This window comes from Zootoca vivipara, chromosome 1, assembly GCF_965207765.1.
Source record: "Zootoca vivipara chromosome 1, rZooViv2.hap1.1, whole genome shotgun sequence".
Classification (NCBI taxonomy): Eukaryota; Metazoa; Chordata; class Lepidosauria; order Squamata; family Lacertidae; genus Zootoca; species Zootoca vivipara.
In genome coordinates, this window is record NC_142582.1 from 123,268,411 (window position 1) to 123,280,895 (window position 12,485).

Sequence of the window (12,485 nt, forward strand, 5' to 3'; positions counted from 1 at the left end):
AAAAATTTTGTCCAACGTTGGACACGAACCCATGACCCTGAGATTAAAAGTATTGTGTTCTACTGAATGAGCTATCCCATGATGCTGTTGGGACTCCAGTTCTCATTAGTTTATGCATTGCATAGAGAAAGTGGATAGACGGAAATTGTTCTTCCTCTCTCATAGGAGTACATCTCAGGGACATACAACAAAGCCAAACATTGGAAGATTCAGGACAGATTAAAAAAAATACAAACCTAACTTGTAGGGTTGTATGCTATGACATCATTTATCTGACAGGCTTTGAACCAAGCTTGAACCAGACGCTGTAGGACTCCCAACTCCCAACATTATTTATTGTCTATGCTGGCAGAAGCACATTTCTGCTCTCCCTGCTTTGAACCTGCAAATCAGATATGAGGAACCTCGGGCCCAGAAACTAAATATAACCCTCCAGGCCTGTCTGCCAAACCGCCAGGATTCTCCCCAAGCCCCTCACCTCCACAGTTGTTCTTCATCCTCTTCAAGTGCTTTTGCCGAGCTGAAATGTGTTCCTTGGACTGTGGAAGTGAAGTGCTTCCTCCTTGCCGGGATGGAGGACAGTGGCTGGAATGTGAACTATTGAACAATAGCCCAAGCCACACCTGCTTCTCCAACTACTTTTCCACTGGCCCTGGCCAGTATTGGTATGTGGCCCCTGGAAAGTTGCCCATGAGACAAAGTGGGCCTTGGACTGAGATAGATCACCCAGTTCTGGTATAAAGGTAGCAGGAGGAGAAGTTTCGGGAAACTGCAGCTGTAGAAACCCAAAATTTGTGCCCTCTTTATCAATCCTGAAGATAACTGTGGAGTTTAAATTTTAAATAACAGGCACATTCCTGGCATTATTTCCCTCCATTATCGTGGGAGCAATGTCAAAGGGCTTTGCTACTGCTGTCATTTTTAATTTTATTTCAAAACTCTCATACGGAGTCCACTTGTCAACACTGTAACTCCATAAAATCCAAACCAAAACCCCATAATACTAATCATTGCTGCTGAATGCATCCCCCAACATGCATATCCCAATTTAATAATATATAAACCTTACATACATAAAATTCTCATTTCTATTTAGTTCATGACATAATCCATAAATGCAGACCACATTCCATTACCATTCATTATCTGTTTTTCCCCTCTTCTCTTGTGTACTATCAATTCATTTCTCGCCAGCTCAGCAGCCTGAAAAAATCACACATAAACTTCCAGGATATTTATATCCTTCCAGGCGGGCAACACCATTTACTTTGCTATCAATGAAACCTGTCGAATAAAAGCTCTCCAACAGAGCCCACAGTGGAGAATTCTCCAGAAACGAATCCCTTTAGCGTTAATTCACAGTTGGGGGTTGGGGGAGAAATTCACTTTTGTTTGCATTTTAATGAGAAACTACCTAATTTGCACTTCTCTGACCAAAATCCAAGCTGAAAAGGAGCTATCTTTCAAATCCGCCTTTCTCTGAATCTTGCACTGCCGTTCTCCAACCAAACAACTGGTGAAAATAACATGCATTGTGTTAGGGAAATACGTTGAGCTCAGTGGGACTTGTTTCTGAGTAGATATATGCACAGAACTGGACCATTGTTGTTTTGGATTGCAATTCTAACCCTACTTACCTGGGAGTAAGCCCCACTGGATTCAGTAGGACTCACTTCTGAGTAGACATAGGGTTGCACTGCTAGCTCTTTTAATGCAGAGGTTTTAAACAGAGGTTGGATGGCCATCTGCCAGGAATTCTGTAGCTGTGATTCCTGCATTGCAGGGGGTTTGATTGATGACACTTGGGGTCCCTTCCAACTCTATGATTCTTTGCTTCTATGATCTTATAGTGCAACACTATATTATTAGGATGAATATTGTTTTGTGAGCTGCCCAGAGACCTCTGGGTATGGGGTGGAATATAAATTGAATACATAAATAATTTGTTAGTTGCTTTATCTTGTTCTGGTGGGACATGGGTGGCGCTGTGGGTTAAACCACAGAGCCTAGATCTTGCCAATCAGAAGGTCGGCGGTTCGAACCCCTGTGACGGGGTGAGCTCCCATTGCTCGGTCCCAGCTCCTACCCACCTAGCAGTTTGAAAGCATGTCAAAGTGCAAGTAGATAAATAGGTACCGCTCCGGCGGGAAGGTAAACGGCGTTTCCTTGCACTGCTCTGGTTTCTGTGTTCCGTTGCGCCAGAAGCAGCTTAGTCATGCTGGCCACATGACCCGGAAAAACTGTCTGCAGACAAACGTCAGCTCCCTCAGCCTGTAAAGCGAGATGAGCGCCGCAACCCCAGAGTTGTCTGTGACTGAAAGTAATTGTCAGGGGTCCTTTACCTTTACCTTTTTTTATCTTGCCCAAGGCAACACAAAGTGACTTATGATATGTATTCTGTGTTCTATGTTTGCCTGAGCTTGAGTCTGGACTAAGGATTCTGAGCCCCTGTGTTCTGATTTGATACATGCTATCCAATCACAAAACATTTCAGGATTTGGGCCTCTGCCATTGGCCCTTAAACTCTGAGTCACGATTCGCAGCTTGGAAGTTCAGACAGCCAATCATGTTGGGAGTGGCCCAGGCCTCCAGAAATGTGTACAGTGGTACCTCGGTTTACAAACACAATTGGTTCTGGAAGTCTGTACTTAACCTGAAGCGAACTTTCCCATTGAAAGTAATGGAAAGTGGATTAATCTGTTCCAGACAGGTCCATGGAGTACTTAAACTGAAAATACTCAAACCGAGGCGTACTTAAACCAAGGTATGACTGTATAAGCAATTGCTTTGTCTCTGTTGTCCAGTTCCATTAGTTCAATAAAGTTCTTGTTGTTATCACTGTGTCCTGCCTTGTGGGAACCCACCTACACTTCAACTTACAACCAGACTAAGCAGACTATATATATCTACATGAAAGCAGACTTCCTTGGATTCCGTGGGGCTTACTGCCAGGTAAGTAGGTAAAGGAGTGATGTCATAAATAGTCCATGTAAAGGGGTCTTTTAATATATATATATATATATATATATATATATATATATATATATATATATATACACATACATTCCATCCTATTTCATTAGGAGCAGCGATGCATGGGAAACAGTTCTCAGCCGTTCCATTTTCCTCTTGCCCTACCTGAACTTCACTGATAGGACTAAGCTATTTACTTTGTATTCCACATACCTCTCAGACAGCTAGATCAAAGCTGCGCCGAGATAAAAATGCAAACGGGCTTTCAAACAACAGCATCAGAGAGAGATGTCAGAGGAAATATCTAAAACCTATAGAGAAATATGCGTGTACAGATGCGGGGAGGTTAAAGGTGGGGTGTTTGCAAAGTTTCCCCAATATTGAACATCAATAAAGAGAGAGAGAGTCTGCATGAAAGTTCAATTTAGAGCTCATATGTAGGATCTTGAGTGGGCCTGTGAGCAATGAGATGAAATATCCTCTCAGCCGTGTCATTCCCTGGGTCCCTTTCGGCACAATGCTGTCTCTCAGCCCAACTAACCTTTCAGAGTTGTTGTGCACGGGTGCCTAAAATGGTACCAATGGATGTCAGTAGAATCATAGAATCTTAGAGTTGGAAGAGACCACAAGGGCCATCCAGTCCAACCCCCTGCCAAGCAGGAAACACCATCAAAGCATTCTTGACATATGGCTGTCAAGCCTCTGCTTAAAGACCTCCAAAGAAGGAGACTCCACCACACTCCTTGGCAGCAAATTTCACTGTCGAACAGCTCTTACTGTCAGGAAGTTCTTCCTAATGTTTAGGTGGAATTTTCTTTCTTGTAGCTTGAATCCATTGCTCCGTGTCCGCTTCTCTGGAGCAGCAGAAAACAACCTTTCTCCCTCCTCTATATGACATCCTTTAATATATTTGAACATGGCTATCATATCACCCCTTAACCTTCTCTTCTCCAGGCTAAACATACCCAGCTCCCTAAGCCGTTCCTCATAAGGCATCGTTCCCAGGCCTTTGACCATTTTGGTTGCCCTCTTCTGGACACGTTCCAGCTTGTCAGTATCCTTCTTGAACTGTGGTGCCCAGAACTGGACACAGTACTCCAGGTGAGGTCTGACCAGAGCAGAATACATTCGACGAGTATGCTCTTTGTGAGCAATGACAGCAGCGGTTCATGTAGTATTTTGTGCCGCGCTCTCGCAATAAAAAAATGGGAAGATGGCATCTGGGAAGATGATGCCCTGAATTTCGGCTCCGAAAATGCCTACCAGAGCAATTATGCCTCTGTAAACCAGCTGCTGGGCTTTGAATTTGGCATAGTGCTGATGTACTTAGGTCTTGCTTGCAAGCTTCCCATGGGCATCTGGTTGGCCACTGTAAGAAGAGGAGGCAGGACTAGAAAGCCCATTGGCTGGATCTAGCAGGCTCTTATTATGTTCATAATAATACAAAGCCAACCATAGTTGGGCATTTTTCACTTGCACTGATTTCAATACGGTCGGACCTTGGAAGTCGAACGGAATCCGTTCCGGAAGTCCATTCAACTTCCAAAACCAAATTGCAGCTTCTGATTGGCTACAGGAAGCTCCTGCAGCCAATCAGAAGCCACAGAAGCCCTGTCGGACATTCAGGTTCCTAAAGAACGTTCGCTAACTGGAACATTCGGGAGACAAAACTTAAGAGTTCCAGGGCATTCGACAACCCAAGTACGACTGTATAAGAATAAAGCATGTCCGCAAAAGGGCAGAATTTTTGCCCGCTGCAACAGATCCCAAGCAAGTATATCGAATGAGCAGCATGCAAATCCCAGAAAACAAAAGCGTTTTGTATACAGTCAACACCATTCACTGCTAGCAAAAAAGCCTTTAATTGTTTTGCAGTCTACAGAATACCAATAAACGCATGAGCTTCTGTGGGACCAGCAAGAAAACGGCATGACAGCATAAATAATGTTTTCTCTATTTTTATTCCGAGTTGGACGGAGGGGAATCTAGGCATTAAGGGAAGAAAAAGTGCAGGTATTGTTTGCCTGAGCACAAAGGAGAAATCCATTTAGTTCTTATCTCCTATAAATAGAGACATTCCAGGAGATAATGTACAATATTCTTCACAATGCCTTATTCACAGAGACATAAACCATAGTGGGTGGGTATTTTAAGGGGAGGGGGGGCTAAAAAATTCAGCTGTTATAAGGAATTGTAATTTATGGAGGAACATATGACATAAAATATAAAGCTCTGAATCCCCAGTCTAGCAAGGTTGAGCCACACTCTTGCATGCCAATTACACTATTTTCTGCATTCTGTGCACACAGGAGAGGACAGGCTAGGGAACCCATTCCAGTGTCTTTAAGAAGGGCTGCAGCTCAGGGATAGAGCTCCTGCTTTGAATGCAAGTTCAATCTCCAGCATCTTTAGGTAGGGCTGGGAATGCTCCCTGTCCTAACCTGTGCCGGTCAGTGTGGACGATACTGAGCTAGACAGGCCAATGGCCTGACCCAGAATAGGGCATGAGGCGTTTGTCAAACAGGGCTACAGATGAACCATATGTGGTTATTCTTTGTTTTTGTCTTTGTTGTTTTTACCTTGGTTCTCAAACTTAATCTGTTCCAGAAGTCCGTTCCAAAACCAAAGCGTTCCAAAACCAAGGCGTGCTTTCCCATCAAAACTAATGCAAAATGGATGAATCCGTTCCAGACTTCTAAAAACAACCCCTCAAACAGCAATTTAACATGATTTTTACTATCTAATGAGACCATGGGTCCATAAAATGAAAGCAATGAACAATGTACTGCACTCACACAGTCATTCAATCAGTAGCTGAACTGGGTTCCACGCAGTTATAAAAACAAAACAAAAAGGGCCGCAAAAACAAAAAAAGATGCAAAATAAATAGCAAAAACAGACAGACCTCAGCGTAACACTCAAAACGGAAGTGTGGCACTCGAAACTAAAGTGTAACTCTCAAAACGGAGCACATTCGGCCTCTGAAAAAAGTTCTCAAACTAGAACACTTACTTTCGGGTTTGGAGTGTTTGGGTACCAAGTTGTTTGAATACCAAAGCGTTTGAGAACCAAGGTACCACTGTACTTTAACTCTGCACTGTGTGATGAAGTGATTTCTTCATTGGTCCTGAGTCCTCCAACATTCAGCTTCATCAGGTGTCCACGATAGTAATAATAATAATAATAATAATAATAATAATAATAATAATAATAATAATAATTTATTATTTATAGCCCACCCATCTGGCTGGGTTTCCCCAGCCACTCTGGGTGGCTCCCAACAGAATTAAAAGCACAATAAATCATCAAACATTAAAACGTCCCTAAACAGGGCTGCCTTCAGATGTCTTCTAAAAATCAGATAGTTGTTTATTTTCTTGACATCTGATGGGAGGGTGTTTCACAATGTGGTCACCACTGCCAAGAAAGCCCTCTGCCTGGTTCCCTGTAACTTCACTTCTTGCAGTGAGGGGACCGCCAGAAGGCCCTTGGAGCTGGACATCCATGTGTGTGCTGAACGATGGGGGTGGAGACGCTCCTTCAGGTATACTGGGACAAGGCCGTTTAGGGCTTTAAAGCTCAGCACCAACATTTTGAATTGTGCTGAGAAGCGTACCGGGAGCCAGTGAAGATCCTTTCGGAACTGTGTTATATGGTCTGGGCGGCCACTCCCAGTCACCAGTCTAGTTGCCGCATTCTGGATTAGTTGTAGTTTCCGCATTATGAGATGGCGCTACCTATTTTTTCAGCACTGTGCATCATTTTACACATGTTCATCATATTCCCCTTTCTTGCCATAAATGCAGAAGCGCTAAATGTTGTTACCTTTCGCTATAGGGGAGTTGCTCCATCCTGTTGATGGTTCTGCTTGTCTTTTCTTCTAACTAAGTGTATTGTCTACAGTGGTGCCTCGCTTAACGAATGCCCTGCTTAACGAAATTTCTGCTTAACGAAAGGTTTTTTCTAGCGGAGGTTGCCTCCCTAGACAAATGCGTTTTACGAAAAATTCGTCTAGTGAATCGCGGTTTCCCATAGGAATGCATTGAAATTCAATTAATGCGTTCCTATGGGCAAAAAAAAATTCAAAAAAAAATTCAATGCATTCCTATGGGATTCGCTAGACGAATTTTTCGTTATAAGAAAAGACCTGTGGAACGAATTAAATTCATCTAGCGAGGCACCACTGTACTCTGATTGGTCAAGGCTCTTCAGAATTTCAGGCAAGAGCCTTTCACCTGCTTGGAAATGTAGAGGATTGAACCTTCTACATGGAACAGCAAGGGCTGTTCCATCAAGCTGTATCCACCTTCCAAAGGTGGAAACTTTGCAACGGAGAGTATTTCTACCCAAATTTCACTCTAAAAAGCACGCAGTGCGTCCAATAATAGAATGTGAGAGAGCAGCCTTTTGATTCATGGATGAAACTTCAGGCAACGACATACGAAGCCAAGTTCTCCAGCCCTCTAAAGACAGCGAGCTCCACTTCATCAATCACTTCTTTTCAATATTTAAGGTTTCCTTTCTGTGGAATTTCCCAAATACAGTAACATGTCCCTTTTCTGCTGAGGTTTCCACTGGTAAGTTCGTGGGTGGGTCTTTGTCTCCCTCTTGCGTCAGATAGGCAGCAGTACAATCCTTTTCAGCGGAACAGAAGTCATAGAATTGTAGAGTTGGAAGGGACCATCAACTCAGACCCCCCTGCAGTGCAGGAATCACAACTAAAGCAGCCATAGCAGAGAGCCATCCAACTTCTGCTTAAAACCCTCCAAGGAAGGAGAGTCCACAAACTCCTGAGGGAGCCCGTTCCACTGTTGAACAGCTCAAGTCATGCTGCTGCTCGGTCAGACATGCATCTCTGGTCTTTCTCCCTTCTTCTGTCACATCCGACTGGCTTAGAGGGGTCAAACAGACAATTGACAGTACAGGTGCTGAGTTGCGCCCGACATGGGGGCGGGAGCTGTTGTCACGCGCGATGCGCATGATGTCAAGTACATCATGCACTTCATGTGTTGCTGAAACAAAAAATAATTTTAAAAAATTCCTTCCAGTAGCATCTTAGAGACCAACTAAGTTTGTCATTGGTATGAGCTTTCGTGTGCATGCACACTTCTTCAGATACTTCTTCAGAAGTGTGCATGCACATGAAAGCTCATACCAATGAACTTAGTTGGTCTCTAAGGTGCTACTGGAAGGAATTTTTTAAAATTATTTTTTGTTTCGACTACGTCAGACCAACACGGCTACCTACCTGTAACTTCATGCGTTGCGTGGTAATGACTGCCGCATTGGGGGAAGCTGACGAGGCCTCTTCCCAATGTAACCTTTGCCCACCAGGCCCACCAGTCCTGCACGGCCCATGCCAACATCCTGCCAGGCCTCCTCTGCCCCCTCAAGATGGGGGGGGAGGACTGAGCCCTGTCCCAGAGGACATTGGGGGGTTGTAGAGGCCTCAGCTCCATGGAGTTGGGGCACATGAGTGACAGCAAGGATGGAAATCAAGACCAGGAGATTCCAGGGGGACAGTGGGGCCCCTGCTGACAAGCAAACCTTGGAAGAAGTCTGGCAATGCCAACCTCTGAGCCCATCCCAGTGCTTAAAGGTAAAGGGACGCCTGACCATTAGGTCCAGTCCTGGAAGACTCTGGGGTTGTGGCGTTCATCTCACTTTACTGGCCGAGGGAGCCGGCGTACAGCTTCCGGGTCATGTGGCCAGCATGACTAAGCCGCTTCTGGCGAACCAGAGCAGCACATGGAAACGCTGTTTACCTTCCCGCCAGAGCAGTACCTATTTATCTACTTGCACTTTGACGTGCTTTCGAACTGCTAGGTTGGCAGGAGCAAGGACCGAGCAACGGGAGCTCACCCCGTCGCGGGGATTCGAACCGCCGACCTTCTGACCGGCAAGCCCTAGGCTCAGTGGTTTAACCCACAGCGCCACCCGTGGCCCAGTGCTTAGTGCTCTTTAAAAGCTGCATAGTGGCCTGATTCTCACCTCATTCTCTACTTATGCAGTTTGGATTCATAGTACAAACATAGCATTCCTACAAATGATGGGATAGGTGACAAGGGTTGCCAGACTCAATAGAGGACAGGACTTCTGTGCCTTTAATTGCCCTACTCTCTTTTGAGTCTGGAAACCTTAAAGAGAAACCAGCAGAACCTTTGTTTAATTTCCAAGCAAAGGGTCTGCTGGTTTCTCTTTAAGGTTTCCAGACTCAAAAGAGAGCAGGGCAATTAAAGGCACAGAAGTCCTGTCCTCTATTGAGTCTGGCAACTCTATAGGTGACCTTTTTTCCCTATAGAAGGTTGCATTACCTTTTTAGGTAATTTATTGCAACCCTACGCTGGCAGTGGGTGGAACAGGAGCCAGCAGTGGGCAGGACAAGAGCCAAAAGTGGGTGTGGGCTGTCATTTTTTTCTGTCTGTCACTTAATTCAATGCCCCCCCCCTCTCTCCACATGAAATAACACCAAGGCTGCATGAAATTAACCTGAGGGATGCATGTGCTTAGGTTCCTCACCCTGGCTGCAACCATGGATGGAACTGGGCCAAAGGAATGGAAGTTTTAGAACCCACAACTTTTCCATTTTCCTAACATCTTCTCTCAGTCACACTACAACGTCCTTTCTGCTTCCCCTGTAGCAGGCAGCCCTGAATGTCAATGAGTGGCAGCTATCTGCTATTATAACATATCTCTGACCTTGGGAGAGATGCCTAATCCATATTCATTATGCCATTTAATTCCATCATTAGCTGCTCTGTATACCTAATTTATCACCCTAACCATGTCCCCCATAACTATCATCAAAGAAGAGGACCTTTCAGTTTCTCCTCCCACATATTCAAGGTATATATAGTCATAACATAAGACACCCATTCCGCGACTACTTTAAAGTGTACTGACTGCTAAAGGTTATATATATATATATATATATATATATATATATATATATATATATATATATGCAGCTTCTAAAAAGGTAATTCAAGAGGGCCGGCTTTCTCCCTGTTCCACTGCTGATTGTCCAACTGACTACATTAAACAATTCCTTCAGTAGCACCTTAAAGACCAACTAAGTTTTTATTTTGGTATGAGCTTTCATGTGCATGCACACTTCTTCAGATACACTTGAAACAGAAGAGTCAGACCCTTATGTATATACAGAGGGTGGTGGGGGTGGGTGGGAATGGGTGATGGGCTGATAGGAGTGGTAAACCTGTTGATGGCTGTTGATGACTGCTGATGACTGAGCCACCTGGGATGAACAAAGACATTGGATTCTTATCTCATTATGCATGATCAAGCTTTCTTTAGCACCTCAGCCCTTGCTTTTCCCCCGCAGGACCAATTGCAGTCATCAGCAGTTGTCAACAGCCATCAACAGGTTTACCACTCCCATCAGCCCATCACCCATTCCCACCCACCCCCACCGCCCTCTGTATATACATAAGGGTCTGACTCTTCTGTTTCAAGTGTATCTGAAGAAGTGTGCACGCACATGAAAGCTCATACCAAAATAAAAACTTAGTTGGTCTTTAAGGTGCTACTGAAGGAAGTTTTTTATTTTGCTTCGACTCAGAGCAACACAGCTACCTACCTGCAAATAACTACATGTTTAACTCATGTTTAGATTCATATGTTAACTCGTTGATTGTGGTCTAGCTAGACCAGGAATCTGGAACCATCAAGTCTATGGACCGATTGTAGTTGGTCCTCCAAGTCTCCCTACCTGGCCCTTGGAAGACTCCCCAGGGTGGACCCCAGGCTGCAGCCCATCTTTGGTCCTGCTCCACCTGCTCCTTGAGTGCTTTTACCTTGCAGGAATGTGTCCTTGAACTATGATCATGTGAGACATTATTACAGTTAAACCAACAATTCATTATTTTGCCAGATATGCACATGAAGGTGCTGAGGCTCACAGAGCTTTCCTATAAAATTTGCTAGAGAGAACTCTGTGAGATCACTTCCCCTTGATGAGGCCAAACTTAGATTCACAAAATGTTTAGGGATATGCGTACCCCCGGAAAAAAGCACTGGATATAACAGTCGTAACAGAAAACTTCTTTTTACTGGGAACTCTGTAAAGTACAGCTCTGTTGGGGCAATAGGTATCTCCTAACATTTCTCAGCACCCTCGAGAAACTACAGCTCCCAGAACTCTTTGGGGGAAGCCGTAACTGTTTAAAGTGCTTTAAATGTAGGGTGTGAATGTGGCCCTATCAAGTACAGTGGTACCTCGGTTTACAAACACAATTGGTTCCGGGAGTCTGTACTTAACCTGAAGCGTACTTAACCTGAAGCAAACTTTCCCATTGAAAGTAATGGAAAGTGAATTAATCCATTCCAGATGGGTCTGCAGAGTACTCAACCGGAAGCGTACTTAACCCGAGGTATGAGTGTAATTGGTTCCAATAGTCCGTACTTAACCTGAAGCGTACTTAACCTGAAGCGAACTTTCCCATTGAAAGTAATGGAAAGTGGATTAATCCGTTCCAGGTGAGTCCGCAGAGTACTTAAACTGAAAATACTCAAACCGAGGCGTATGTAAACCGAGGTATGACTGTACTCTTAACAAGTGCTCTTAAATACAATGGGTTTGGGTGGTTATTGTCAGGAGGCGGGCAGGTGTGGAGGACTCCCTGGTCCTGAATGGGGTAACTGTGCCCCTGAAGGACCAGGTGCGCAGCCTGGGAGTCATTCTGGACTCACAGCTGTCCATGGAGGCGCAGGTCAATTCTGTGTCCAGGGCAGCTGTCCATCAGCTCCATCTGGTACGCAGGCTGAGACCCTACCTGCCTGCAGACTGTCTCGCCAGAGTGCTACATGCTCTAGTTATCTCTCGCTTGGACTACTGCAATGCACTCTACGTGGGGCTACCTTTGAAGGTGACTCGGAAACTACAACTAATCCAGAATGCGGCAGCTAGACTGGTGACTGGGAGAGGACGCCGAGACCACATAACACCGGTCTTGAAAGATCTACATTGGCTCCCAGTACGTTTCCGAGCACAGTTCAAAGTGTTGGTGCTAACCTTTAAAGCCCTAAATGGCCTCGGTCCAATATACCTGAAGGAGCATCTCCACCTCCATCGTTCTGCCCGGACACTGAGGTCCAGTACCGAGGGCCTTCTGGCGGTTCCCTCATTGCGAGAAGCCAAGTTGCAGGGAACTAGACAGAGGGCCTTCTCGGTGGTGGCGCCTGCCCTGTGGAACGCCCTCCCATCAGATGTCAAAGAGAAAAACAACTACCAGACTTTTAGAAGACATCTGAAGGCAGTCCTGTTTAGGGAGGCTTTTAATGTTTAATAGATCACTGTGTTTTATTTTTCTGTTGGAAGCCGCCCAGAGTGGCTGGGGAAACCCAGCCAGATGGGCGGGGTATAAATAATAAATTATTATTATTATTATTATTATTATTATTATTATTATTATTATTATTATTTGCAACTTAATCTTTCATATATCCCAAGAGCAGTGTTTTGGACTTTTGGAAGGCGGTAGCAGCAGCAGCAC